Source organism: Syngnathus scovelli, chromosome 4 (genome assembly GCF_024217435.2).
Source record: "Syngnathus scovelli strain Florida chromosome 4, RoL_Ssco_1.2, whole genome shotgun sequence".
NCBI classification, from domain to species: Eukaryota; Metazoa; Chordata; class Actinopteri; order Syngnathiformes; family Syngnathidae; genus Syngnathus; species Syngnathus scovelli.
The window spans coordinates 125,001-137,500 of NC_090850.1; the positions used below are offsets into that span (position 1 = coordinate 125,001).

The 12,500-nt window shown below is 62.7% G+C and overlaps 2 non-coding genes and 1 pseudogene across 2 annotated transcripts; all 3 read left to right on the plus strand.

Annotated features, from left to right (window-relative positions):
* The first annotated feature begins 3,780 nt into the window (after nucleotides 1-3,780).
* On the plus strand, nucleotides 3,781-3,898 carry LOC125967884 (5S ribosomal RNA). Its single transcript, XR_007480952.1, has one exon. It is a non-coding gene; the product is annotated as a 5S ribosomal RNA (ribosomal RNA).
* Nucleotides 3,899-4,530: 632 nt separating this feature from the next.
* LOC125967902 (5S ribosomal RNA) lies at nucleotides 4,531-4,649 on the plus strand (annotated as a pseudogene).
* Nucleotides 4,650-11,821: 7,172 nt separating this feature from the next.
* On the plus strand, nucleotides 11,822-11,939 carry LOC125967885 (5S ribosomal RNA). The gene has a single exon (XR_007480953.1). It is a non-coding gene; the product is annotated as a 5S ribosomal RNA (ribosomal RNA).
* Nucleotides 11,940-12,500: the final 561 nt, after the last annotated feature.

The following is a 12,500-nucleotide window of genomic DNA, read 5'->3' on the forward strand; positions in this document are numbered from 1 at the left end:
GCCTCCCGGATGTGCCGGGCGGGTGCGCAAGCTCGCCGGCCGCTGGAAGTCGAATGAGGCGCCGCGACCACCTCCGCGGTGCTTATAAACAGCCGATCCGCTCGGCGGGGGCTATTTTCGGCCACTTGAATCGTGCGCACGGCCTCCCGGATGTGCCGGGCGGGTGCGCGGGCTCGCCGGCCGCTGGAAGTCGAATGAGGCGCCGCGACCACCTCCGCGGTGCTTATAAACAGCCGATCCGCTCGGCGGGGGCTATTTTCGGCCACTTGGCTCGTGCGCACGGCCTCCCGGATGTGCCGGGCGGGTGCGCGAGCTCGCCGGCCGCTGGAAGTCGAATGAGGCGCCGCGACCACCTCCGCGGTGCTTATAAACAGCCGATCCGCTCGGCGGGGGCTATTTTCGGCCACTTGGCTCGTGCGCACGGCCTCCCGGATGTGCCGGGCGGGTGCGCGAGCTCGCCGGCCGCTGGAAGTCGAATGAGGCGCCGCGACCACCTCCGCGGTGCTTATAAACAGCCGATCCGCTCGGCGGGGGCTATTTTCGGCCACTTGGCTCGTGCGCACGGCCTCCCGGATGTGCCGGGCGGGTGCGCGAGCTCGCCGGCCGCTTGAAGTCGAATGAGGCGCCGCGCCCACCTCCGCGGTGCTTATAAACAGCCGATCCGCTCGGCGGGGGCTATTTTCGGCCACTTGGCTCGTGCGCACGGCCTCCCGGATATGCCGGGCGAGTGCGCGAGCTCGCCGGCCGCTGGAAGTCGAATGAGGCGCCGCGGCCACCTCCGCGGTGCTTATAAACAGCCGATCCGCTCGGCGGGGGCTATTTTCGGCCACTTGGCTCGTGCGCACGGCCTCCCGGATGTGCCGGGCGGGTGCGCGGGCTCGCTGGCCGCTGGAAGTCGAATGAGGCGCCGCGACCACCTCCGCGGTGCTTACAAACAGCCGATCCGCTCGGCGGGGGCTATTTTCGTCCACTAGGCTCGTGCGCACGGCCTCCCGGATGTGCCGGGCGGGTGCGCGAGCTCGCCGGCCGCTGGAAGTCGAATGAGGCGCCGCGACCACCTCCGCGGTGCTTATAAACAGCCGATCCGCTCGGCGGGGGCTATTTTCGGCCACTTGGCTCGTGCGCACGGCCTCCCGGATGTGCCGGGCGGGTGCGCGAGCTCGCAGGCCGCTGGAAGTCGAATGAGGCGCCGCGGCCACCTCCGCGGTGCTTATAAACAGCCGATCCGCTCGGGGGGGGCTATTTTCGGCCACTTGGCTCGTGCGCACGGCCTCCCGGATGTGCCGGGCGGGTGCGCGGGCTCGCCGGCCGCTGGAAGTCGAATGAGGCGCCGCGACCACCTCCGCGGTGCTTATAAACAGCCGATCCGCTCGGCGGGGGCTATTTTCGGCCACTTGGCTCGTGCGCACGGCCTCCCGGATGTGCCGGGCGGGTGCGCAAGCTCGCCGGCCGCTGGAAGTCGAATGAGGCGCCGCGACCACCTCCGCGGTGCTTATAAACAGCCGATCCGCTCGGCGGGGGCTATTTTCGGCCACTTGAATCGTGCGCACGGCCTCCCGGATGTGCCGGGCGGGTGCGCGGGCTCGCCGGCCGCTGGAAGTCGAATGAGGCGCCGCGACCACCTCCGCGGTGCTTATAAACAGCCGATCCGCTCGGCGGGGGCTATTTTCGGCCACTTGGCTCGTGCGCACGGCCTCCCGGATGTGCCGGGCGGGTGCGCGAGCTCGCCGGCCGCTGGAAGTCGAATGAGGCGCCGCGACCACCTCCGCGGTGCTTATAAACAGCCGATCCGCTCGGCGGGGGCTATTTTCGGCCACTTGGCTCGTGCGCACGGCCTCCCGGATGTGCCGGGCGGGTGCGCGAGCTCGCCGGCCGCTGGAAGTCGAATGAGGCGCCGCGACCACCTCCGCGGTGCTTATAAACAGCCGATCCGCTCGGCGGGGGCTATTTTCGGCCACTTGGCTCGTGCGCACGGCCTCCCGGATGTGCCGGGCGGGTGCGCGATCTCGCCGGCCGCTGGAAGTCGAATGAGGCGCCGCGACCACCTCCGCGGTGCTTATAAACAGCCGATCCGCTCGGCGGGGGCTATTTTCGGCCACTTGGCTCGTGCGCACCGCCTCCCGGATGTGCCGGGCGGGTGCGCGAGCTCGCCGGCCGCTTGAAGTCGAATGAGGCGCCGCGACCACCTCCGCGGTGCTTATAAAAAGCCGATCCGCTCGGCGGGGGCTATTTTCGGCCACTTGGCTCGTGCGCACGGCCTCCCGGATGTGCCGGGCGGGTGCGCGAGCTCGCCGGCCGCTGGAAGTCGAATGAGGCGCCGCGACCACCTCCGCGGTGCTTATAAACAGCCGATCCGCTCGGCGGGGGCTATTTTCGGCCACTTGGCTCGTGCGCACGGCCTCCCGGAGTTGCCGGGCGGGTGCGCGAGCTCGCCGGCCGCTGGAAGTCGAATGAGGCGCCGCGACCACCTCCGCGGTGCTTACAAACAGCCGATCCGCTCGGCGGGGGCTATTTTCGTCCACTTGGCTCGTGCGCACGGCCTCCCGGATGTGCCGGGCGGGTGCGCGAGCTCGCCGGCCGCTGGAAATCGAATGAGGCGCCGCGACCACCTCCGCGGTGCTTATAAACAGCCGATCTGCTCGGCGGGGGGTATTTTCGGCCACTTGGCTCGTGCGCACGGCCTCCCGGATGTGCCGGGCGGGTGCGCGAGCTCGCCGGCCGCTGGAAGTCGAATGAGGCGCCGCGACCACCTCCGCGGTGCTTATAAACAGCCGATCCGCTCGGCGGGGGCTATTTTCGGCCACTTGGCTCGTGCGCACGGCCTCCCGGATGTGCCGGGCGGGTGCGCGGGCTCGCCGGCCGCTGGAAGTCGAATGAGGCGCCGCGAACACCTCCGCGGTGCTTATAAACAGCCGATCCGCTCGGCGGGGGCTATTTTCGGCCACTTGGCTCGTGCGCACGGCCTCCCGGATGTGCCGGGCGGGTGCGCGAGCTCGCCGGCCGCTGGAAGTCGAATGAGGCGCCGCGACCACCTCCGCGGTGCTTATAAACAGCCGATCCGCTCGGCGGGGGCTATTTTCGGCCACTTGGCTCGTGCGCACGGCCTCCCGGATGTGCCGGGCGGGTGCGCGAGCTCGCCGGCCGCTGGAAGTCCAATGAGGCGCCGCGATCTCCTCCGCGGTGCTTATAAAGTGCCGATCCGCTCGGCTTGGAGCTATTTCCGGCCTCCCGTTGGTGCCGGGCGGCGTGCGCGAGCTCGCCGGCCGCGATCTCCTCCGCGGTGCTTATAAACAGCAGCATGCGCACGGCCTCCCAGAATTTGAACACATTTCGTCAATAAATTTCGCATATTGAATTTTGAAGTTTAATATAATGCAACAATTGAGCCCGACTTATACAAAGGATATATCATAAAATCGTAAATTTCCGTCGAATTTTAGGGGGTCGACTTATACACCGAGTCGACCTGTACACCGGCAAATACGGTAAATACGATTAAATAAAATGATACGACTGGCATAAAAACAAATATAAACCACATAAAAATAAAAGTCACCATTACGTTGAATTATTGGGAGCACCGAGCTTGTTTCTCAGAAACGAGCCGGTCCCATCCAGGCGTAATCGGAGACAATGAAACCCGAAGTGGTTAAGGTTTGTCTTTTAATGCAGGATGCTTGGTCTCCATGTGCCGAAGCAGTTTTGAAGGCTTCATTGGCTCGCTCGCTAGTTTCAGGGGCGATTGTGTCTATAAAATGCAAAATGTTGGGTCACCTCACGGCTTACGGCCATACTACCCTGAGAACGCCCGATCTCGTCCGATCTCAGAAGCTAAGCAGGGTCGGGCCTGGTTAGTACTTGGATGGGAGACCGCCTGGGAATACCAGGTGTTGAAGCTTTTTCTTTTTCTTATGTGCACTTCAATCGTTTAAGAAGCTATTTTTTACAACACCCATCACGAATGGCATCCGGAAACAGCAAGCCTAATTTAAACTCCGACATTGAAACTATAACACGAGTTTGAAAGCTATATTATGTGGTGACATCCACAGCATTGTAGTTAAATTTTTTACCGCTAGAGAGCAGACTATGTACAGTGAGCATGGCTCCCTGTGAACTCAAAGCAGCAGGCTTGACTTGTAAAAGAACCCAACACAACACTTCCATGAAGTGTTTTTAAACTTTTCAAGGCATTTATTTTGATTCAGCAAAATGCAGGTCGCAACGGCAAATTCGTGCTACCGCATAAAAAGCTGTCAATAATTTTTCATGATAGCCATGTTTCCAGAAAACACCAAAAGCCTTGGAAGAAAGCCTGTTTCGGCCCTGGTTGTAAAAAAAACAAAAAAAAAACAAAAGGGAAGGGTGACCGTCCGGGAATACCAGGTGCTGAAAGCCTTTTTTTTTTTTTTTTTTCCCACGTCAATTGTGAAAGGAAACTTTTACCACAGCCATCAAGTCCCGCCGCTGCTTGGCATGGTTTCAGGGGCGATTGTGTCTATAAAATGAAAAATTCTGAGCGGTCTCACGGCTTACGGCAATACTACCCTGAGAGCGCCCGCTCTCGTCCGATCTCGGAGGCTAAGCAGGGTCGGGCCTGGTTAGTACTTGGATGGGAGACCGCCTGGGAATACCAGTTACCGTAAGCTTTTTTTTTTTTTTTTTTTTCTTATGTGCACTTCAATCGTTTAAGCCAAGAACTTTTTACAGCACCCATCACGAATGGCATTCGGAAACTGCAAGCCTAGTTTGAACTCCGACACTGAAACTACAACACGAGTTTAAAACCTACATTGTGTGGCGACAGCCATAGCATTGCAGTTCACGTTTTTACCGCTAGAGGACAGACTATGTACAGTGAATAAAGAGCATGGCTCCCTCTGAACTCAAAGCAGCAGTCTTTACTTGTAAAAGAACCCAGCACAACACATTGCGCTTCCATGTAGTGTTTTTACCTTTTTCATGACATTTATTTTGATACAGCCAAATGCAGGTTTTGTGCACTTCACTTTTCCGTTGGGCATTCGCGTAGAACCTTATTCCAGTTACGGCCAGATTCTTTTAGACTAGTGGTCCCCAACCTTTCTTGCGCCACGGACCGGCTACGCGTCAGAAATATTTTTGCGGACCTGCCTTTATATATATAAATAAACAATAAATCTATATAAATAAATACTACATTTATAATAAGTATATATACCGTATTTGCCGGTGTATTGGTCGACCTTTTTCGATCCAAAATCGACCGAAAAAAATCGACCTCGACTTATACACCGAGTCATAAAATTTAACTTCGTATTCATCGCTTCAAATGTGATGGTAACCAAGGCCGTTTCTCATGCATCTCATTGTGCGTTGCACTTAGAAAATGTGAACCGGGCGGCGTGCGCGAGTGCGCGGCCCGCTGGAAGTCGAATGAGGCGCCGCGACCACCTCCGCGGTGCTTATAAACAGCCGATCCGCTCGGCGGGGGCTATTTTCGGCCACTTGGCTCGTGCGCACGGCCTCCCGGATGTGCCGGGCGGGTGCGCGAGCTCGCCGGCCGCTGGAAGTCGAATGAGGCGCCGCGACCACCTCCGCGGTGCTTATAAACAGCCGATCCGCTCGGCGGGGGCTATTTTCGGCCACTTGGCTCGTGCGCACGGCTTCCCGGATGTGCCGGGCGGGTGCGCGGGCTCGCCGGCCGCTGGAAGTCGAATGAGGCGCCGCGACCACCTCCGCGGTGCTTATAAACAGCCGATCCGCTCGGCGGGGGCTATTTTCGGCCACTTGGCTCGTGCGCACGGCCTCCCGGATGTGCCGGGCGGGTGCGCGAGCTCGCCGGCCGCTGGAAGTCGAATGAGGCGCCGCGACCACCTCCGCGGTGCTTATAAACAGCCGATCCGCTCGGCGGGGGCTATTTTCGGCCACTTGGCTCGTGCGCACGGCCTCCCGGATGTGCCGGGCGGGTGCGCGAGCTCGCCGGCCGCTGGAAGTCGAATGAGGCGCCGCGACCACCTCCGCGGTGCTTATAAACAGCCGATCCGCTCGGCGGGGGCTATTTTCGGCCACTTGGCTCGTGCGCACGGCCTCCCGGATGTGCCGGGCGGGTGCGCGATCTCGCCGGCCGCTGGAAGTCGAATGAGGCGCCGCGACCACCTCCGCGGTGCTTATAAACAGCCGATCCGCTCGGCGGGGGCTATTTTCGGCCACTTGGCTCGTGCGCACGGCCTCCCGGATGTGCCGGGCGGGTGCGCGAGCTCGCCGGCCGCTGGAAGTCGAATGAGGCGCCGCGACCACCTCCGCGGTGCTTATAAACAGCCGATCCGCTCGGCGGGGGCTATTTTCGGCCACTTGGCTCGTGCGCACGGCCTCCCGGATGTGCCGGGCGGGTGCGCGAGCTCGCCGGCCGCTGGAAGTCGAATGAGGCGCCGCGACCACCTCCGCGGTGCTTATAAACAGCCGATCCGCTCGGCGGGGGCTATTTTCGGCCACTTGGCTCGTGCGCACGGCCTCCCGGATGTGCCGGGCGGGTGCGCAAGCTTGCCGGCCGCTGGAAGTCGAATGAGGCGCCGCGACCACCTCCGCGGTGCTTATAAACAGCCGATCCGCTCGGCGGGGGCTATTTTCGGCCACTTGGCTCGTGCGCACGGCCTCCCGGATGTGCCGGGCGGGTGCGCGGGCTCGCCGGCCGCTGGAAGTCGAATGAGGCGCCGCGACCACCTCCGCGGTGCTTATAAACAGCCGATCCGCTCGGCGGGGGCTATTTTCGGCCACTTGGCTCGTGCGCACGGCCTCCCGGATGTGCCGGGCGGGTGCGCGAGCTCGCCGGCCGCTGGAAGTCGAATGAGGCGCCGCGACCACCTCCGCGGTGTTTATAAACAGCCGATCCGCTCGGCGGGGGCTATTTTCGGCCACTTGGCTCGTGCGCACGGCCTCCCGGATGTGCCGGGCGGGTGCGCGAGCTCGCCGGCCGCTGGAAGTCGAATGAGGCGCCGCGACCACCTCCGCGGTGCTTATAAACAGCCGATCCGCTCGGCGGGGGCTATTTTCGGCCACTTGGCTCGTGCGCACGGCCTCCCGGATGTGCCGGGCGGGTGCGCGATCTCGCCGGCCGCTGGAAGTCGAATGAGGCGCCGCGACCACCTCCGCGGTGCTTATAAACAGCCGATCCGCTCGGCGGGGGCCATTTTCGGCCACTTGGCTCGTGCGCACGGCCTCCCGGATGTGCCGGGCGGGTGCGCGAGCTCGCCGGCCGCTTGAAGTCGAATGAGGCGCCGCGACCACCTCCGCGGTGCTTACAAACAGCCGATCCGCTCGGCGGGGGCTATTTTCGGCCACTTGGCTCGTGCGCACGGCCTCCCGGATGTGCCGGGCGGGTGCGCGAGCTCGCCGGCCGCTGGAAGTCGAATGAGGCGCCGCGACCACCTCCGCTGTGCTTATAAACAGCCGATCCGCTCGGCGGGGGCTATTTTCGGCCACTTGGCTCGTGCGCACGGCCTCCCGGATGTGCCGGGCGGGTGCGCGAGCTCGCCGGCCGCTGGAAGTCGAATGAGGCGCCGCGACCACCTCCGCGGTGCTTATAAACAGCCGATCCGCTCGGCGGGGGCTATTTTCGGCCACTTGGCTCGTGCGCACGGCCTCCCGGATGTGCCGGGCGGGTGCGCGAGCTCGCCGGCCGCTTGAAGTCGAATGAGGCGCCGCGCCCACCTCCGCGGTGCTTATAAACAGCCGATCCGCTCGGCGGGGGCTATTTTCGGCCACTTGGCTCGTGCGCACGGCCTCCCGGATATGCCGGGCGAGTGCGCGAGCTCGCCGGCCGCTGGAAGTCGAATGAGGCGCCGCGGCCACCTCCGCGGTGCTTATAAACAGCCGATCCGCTCGGCGGGGGCTATTTTCGGCCACTTGGCTCGTGCGCACGGCCTCCCGGATGTGCCGGGCGGGTGCGCGGGCTCGCCGGCCGCTGGAAGTCGAATGAGGCGCCGCGACCACCTCCGCGGTGCTTACAAACAGCCGATCCGCTCGGCGGGGGCTATTTTCGTCCACTAGGCTCGTGCGCACGGCCTCCCGGATGTGCCGGGCGGGTGCGCGAGCTCGCCGGCCGCTGGAAGTCGAATGAGGCGCGGCGACCACCTCCGCGGTGCTTATAAACAGCCGATCCGCTCGGCGGGGGCTATTTTCGGCCACTTGGCTCGTGCGCACGGCCTCCCGGATGTGCCGGGCGGGTGCGCGAGCTCGCGGGCCGCTGGAAGTCGAATGAGGCGCCGCGGCCACCTCCGCGGTGCTTATAAACAGCCGATCCGCTCGGCGGGGGCTATTTTCGGCCACTTGGCTCGTGCGCACGGCCTCCCGGATGTGCCGGGCGGGTGCGCGGGCTCGCCGGCCGCTGGAAGTCGAATGAGGCGCCGCGACCACCTCCGCGGTGCTTATAAACAGCCGATCCGCTCGGCGGGGGCTATTTTCGGCCACTTGGCTCGTGCGCACGGCCTCCCGGATGTGCCGGGCGGGTGCGCAAGCTCGCCGGCCGCTGGAAGTCGAATGAGGCGCCGCGACCACCTCCGCGGTGCTTATAAACAGCCGATCCGCTCGGCGGGGGCTATTTTCGGCCACTTGGCTCGTGCGCACGGCCTCCCGGATGTGCCGGGCGGGTGCGCGGGCTCGCCGGCCGCTGGAAGTCGAATGAGGCGCCGCGACCACCTCCGCGGTGCTTATAAACAGCCGATCCGCTCGGCGGGGGCTATTTTCGGCCACTTGGCTCGTGCGCACGGCCTCCCGGATGTGCCGGGCGGGTGCGCGAGCTCGCCGGCCGCTGGAAGTCGAATGAGGCGCCGCGGCCACCTCCGCGGTGCTTATAAACACCCGATACGCTCGGCGGGGGCTATTTTCGGCCACTTGGCTCGTGCGCACGGCCTCCCGGATGTGCCGGGCGGGTGCGCGGGCTCGCCGGCCGCTGGAAGTCGAATGAGGCGCCGCGACCACCTCCGCGGTGCTTATAAACAGCCGATCCGCTCGGCGGGGGCTATTTTCGGCCACTTGGCTCGTGCGCACGGCCTCCCGGATGTGCCGGGCGGGTGCGCGAGCTCGCCGCCCGCTGGAAGTCGAATGAGGCGCCGCGACCACCTCCGCGGTGCTTATAAACAGCCGATCCGCTCGGCGGGGGCTATTTTCAGCCACTTGGCTCGTGCGCACGGCCTCCCGGATGTGCCGGGCGGGTGCGCGGGCTCGCCGGCCGCTGGAAGTCGAATGAGGCGCCGCGACCACCTCCGCGGTGCTTATAAACAGCCGATCCGCTCGGCGGGGGCTATTTTCGGCCACTTGGCTCGTGCGCACGGCCTCCCGGATGTGCCGGGCGGGTGCGCGAGCTCGCCGGCCGCTGGAAGTCGAATGAGGCGCCGCGACCACCTCCGCGGTGCTTATAAACAGCCGATCCGCTCGGCGGGGGCTATTTTCGGCCACTTGGCTCGTGCGCACGGCCTCCCGGATGTGCCGGGCGGGTGCGCGAGCTCGCCGGCCGCTGGAAGTCGAATGAGGCGCCGCGATCACCTCCGCGGTGCTTATAAACAGCCGATCCGCTCGGCGGGGGCTATTTTCGGCCACTTGGCTCGTGCGCACGGCCTCCCGGATGTGCCGGGCGGGTGCGCGAGTGCGCGGCCCGCTGGAAGTCGAATGAGGCGCCGCGACCACCTCCGCGGTGCTTATAAACAGCCGATCCGCTCGGCGGGGGCTATTTTCGGCCACTTGGCTCGTGCGCACGGCCTCCCGGATGTGCCAGGCGGGTGCGCGAGCTCGCCGGCCGCTGGAAGTCGAATGAGGCGCCGCGACCACCTCCGCGGTGCTTATAAACAGCCGATCCGCTCGGCGGGGGCTATTTTCGGCCACTTGGCTCGTGCGCACGGCCTCCCGGATGTGCCGGGCGGGTGCGCGAGCTCGCCGGCCGCTGGAAGTCGAATGAGGCGCCGCGACCACCTCCGCGGTGCTTATAAACAGCCGATCCGCTCGGCGGGGGCTATTTTCGGCCACTTGGCTCGTGCGCACGGCCTCCCGGATGTGCCGGGCGGGTGCGCGAGCTTGCCGGCCGCTTGAAGTCGAATGAGGCGCCGCGACCACCTCCGCGGTGCTTATAAACAGCCGATCCGCTCGGCGGGGGCTATTTTCGGCCACTTGGCTCGTGCGCACGGCCTCCCGGATGTGCCGGGCGGGTGCGCGAGCTCGCCGGCCGCTTGAAGTCGAATGAGGCGCCGCGACCACCTCCGCGGTGCTTATAAAAAGCCGATCCGCTCGGCGGGGGCTATTTTCGGCCACTTGGCTCGTGCGCACGGCCTCCCGGATGTGCCGGGCGGGTGCGCGAGCTCGCCGGCCGCTGGAAGTCGAATGAGGCGCCGCGACCACCTCCGCGGTGCTTATAAACAGCCGATCCGCTCGGCGGGGGCTATTTTCGGCCACTTGGCTCGTGCGCACGGCCTCCCGGAGTTGCCGGGCGGGTGCGCGAGCTCGCCGGCCGCTGGAAGTCGAATGAGGCGCCGCGACCACCTCCGCGGTGCTTACAAACAGCCGATCCGCTCGGCGGGGGCTATTTTCGTCCACTTGGCTCGTGCGCACGGCCTCCCGGATGTGCCGGGCGGGTGCGCGAGCTCGCCGGCCGCTGGAAATCGAATGAGGCGCCGCGACCACCTCCGCGGTGCTTATAAACAGCCGATCTGCTCGGCGGGGGGTATTTTCGGCCACTTGGCTCGTGCGCACGGCCTCCCGGATGTGCCGGGCGGGTGCGCGAGCTCGCCGGCCGCTGGAAGTCGAATGAGGCGCCGCGACCACCTCCGCGGTGCTTATAAACAGCCGATCCGCTCGGCGGGGGCTATTTTCGGCCACTTGGCTCGTGCGCACGGCCTCCCGGATGTGCCGGGCGGGTGCGCGGGCTCGCCGGCCGCTGGAAGTCGAATGAGGCGCCGCGACCACCTCCGCGGTGCTTATAAACAGCCGATCCGCTCGGCGGGGGCTATTTTCGGCCACTTGGCTCGTGCGCACGGCCTCCCGGATGTGCCGGGCGGGTGCGCGAGCTCGCCGGCCGCTGGAAGTCGAATGAGGCGCCGCGACCACCTCCGCGGTGCTTATAAACAGCCGATCCGCTCGGCGGGGGCTATTTTCGGCCACTTGGCTCGTGCGCACGGCCTCCCGGATGTGCCGGGCGGGTGCGCGAGCTCGCCGGCCGCTGGAAGTCCAATGAGGCGCCGCGATCTCCTCCGCGGTGCTTATAAAGTGCCGATCCGCTCGGCTTGGAGCTATTTCCGGCCTCCCGTTGGTGCCGGGCGGCGTGCGCGAGCTCGCCGGCCGCGATCTCCTCCGCGGTGCTTATAAACAGCAGCATGCGCACGGCCTCCCAGAATTTGAACACATTTCGTCAATAAATTTCGCATATTGAATTTTGAAGTTTAATATAATGCAACAATTGAGCCCGACTTATACAAAGGATATATCATAAAATCGTAAATTTCCGTCGAATTTTAGGGGGTCGACTTATACACCGAGTCGACCTGTACACCGGCAAATACGGTAAATACGATTAAATAAAATGATACGACTGGCATAAAAACAAATATAAACCACATAAAAATAAAAGTCACCATTACGTTGAATTATTGGGAGCACCGAGCTTGTTTCTCAGAAACGAGCCGGTCCCATCCAGGCGTAATCGGAGACAATGAAACCCGAAGTGGTTAAGGTTTGTCTTTTAATGCAGGATGCTTGGTCTCCATGTGCCGAAGCAGTTTTGAAGGCTTCATTGGCTCGCTCGCTAGTTTCAGGGGCGATTGTGTCTATAAAATGCAAAATGTTGGGTCACCTCACGGCTTACGGCCATACTACCCTGAGAACGCCCGATCTCGTCCGATCTCAGAAGCTAAGCAGGGTCGGGCCTGGTTAGTACTTGGATGGGAGACCGCCTGGGAATACCAGGTGTTGAAGCTTTTTCTTTTTCTTATGTGCACTTCAATCGTTTAAGAAGCTATTTTTTACAACACCCATCACGAATGGCATCCGGAAACAGCAAGCCTAATTTAAACTCCGACATTGAAACTATAACACGAGTTTGAAAGCTATATTATGTGGTGACATCCACAGCATTGTAGTTAAATTTTTTACCGCTAGAGAGCAGACTATGTACAGTGAGCATGGCTCCCTGTGAACTCAAAGCAGCAGGCTTGACTTGTAAAAGAACCCAACACAACACTTCCATGAAGTGTTTTTAAACTTTTCAAGGCATTTATTTTGATTCAGCAAAATGCAGGTCGCAACGGCAAATTCGTGCTACCGCATAAAAAGCTGTCAATAATTTGACATGATAGCCATGTTTCCAGAAAACACCAAAAGCCTTGGAAGAAAGCCTGTTTCGGCCCTGGTTGTAAAAAAAACAAAAAAAAAAACAAAAGGGAAGGGTGACCGTCCGGGAATACCAGGTGCTGAAAGCCTTTTTTTTTTTTTTTTTTCCCACGTCAATTGTGAAAGGAAACTTTTACCACAGCCATCAA